Source organism: Vigna radiata, unplaced genomic scaffold (genome assembly GCF_000741045.1).
Source record: "Vigna radiata var. radiata cultivar VC1973A unplaced genomic scaffold, Vradiata_ver6 scaffold_212, whole genome shotgun sequence".
In the NCBI taxonomy this organism is placed as follows: domain Eukaryota; kingdom Viridiplantae; phylum Streptophyta; class Magnoliopsida; order Fabales; family Fabaceae; genus Vigna; species Vigna radiata.
The window spans coordinates 497,367-498,556 of record NW_014543432.1 but is presented as its reverse complement, the minus strand read 5'-3'; positions in this window follow the sequence as shown (position 1 = coordinate 498,556).

The following is a 1,190-nucleotide window of genomic DNA, read 5'->3' as shown; positions in this document are numbered from 1 at the left end:
AACCCCTATGCTTCCTATGCAATACCGTCCAGCCACCATCATCAAGCACAAAGTCCAGCTCCAAATTTGTTTCCCAACATCAAAAACAAAATGCTAGAAGAAAATGGCTCAAGAATACAATACCNATGCNCNAANTTAANCCTTTTTCACTACCAAACTTGACAACAACTCCATTTTCATCCTCCAATCCAAGAAACTCACGGTAAAAACAAGATTACTGCAGCAAAATGAGGAAAAAACTGAAATGGACAATGGGTCTCCCTTCCACCAAAGAAACCACCATGAAAAAGCAAAGAAGAAGCTTCAAACTCAAGCATTCAACCTTCAAAACGAAAATCTAAAGAGAGAAATGGTAGAGCTTCATTCCATCAAGCAAGAACAAACATTGTTGCAAACAATGGTAGAAGAAAAACGTGGTCTTGGTCCATTCAAGTTCAAAAACGAAAAGGGCACACCAAAGCTCCAAGAGAGAATTCATACATGCAAAGCCCAAGCAAAAGTGTAGAAATGAGTGAGTTGTAGGAGTGTCTCGGTAATTCCCTAGACAATGCCGTCCCCCTTCAAAATAGGTGGGGTCCACCTCCTAAAAACCTAGGGTTTTGGCGCCAAGTGTCCCACACATTGGGCTTCTACAAAATTTGCCATAAAAGGGCCCAAATGCACTTAATCTAATTAAGGTTTCTAAAAAAAACGAAATTACAACTTTATTAAAATGGAAATGGCTAAATGTTGAGTCTTGAATGATCATGCCACCATCCCTAATGCTCCAAATGATGTTTCCCAAAATTTCCCTGCAACCAAAATACACTTAATCAGCTCAGAAAACCCAAATTAGCACAATTACGAATTTCCGACCAAATTAAGCAGACTTCGGAAAACGGGTAAATAACAGACAATTAAACATAATTCCCTGGTTTATTTAAGTGCAATAAACTAAATATAGTTCAAGAAATAACCACTCATCAAAGTGTTTACGGTGATGAGAGGTGTTTAGGTTGTTGATATTGTTGACAACAAAAACTCTATATCAATCTAGTTTTTGATGATGACAACACAATGCTTAATAACAGTACACATGTTGTTGTATTACATGTTCTTATACTGAATTGATTGACATATCTGCTGAACATGTTTTGATGTACTGTGATGTAAGTTCCTATGTTGATTGTGTGATATATTTGTGGAACATG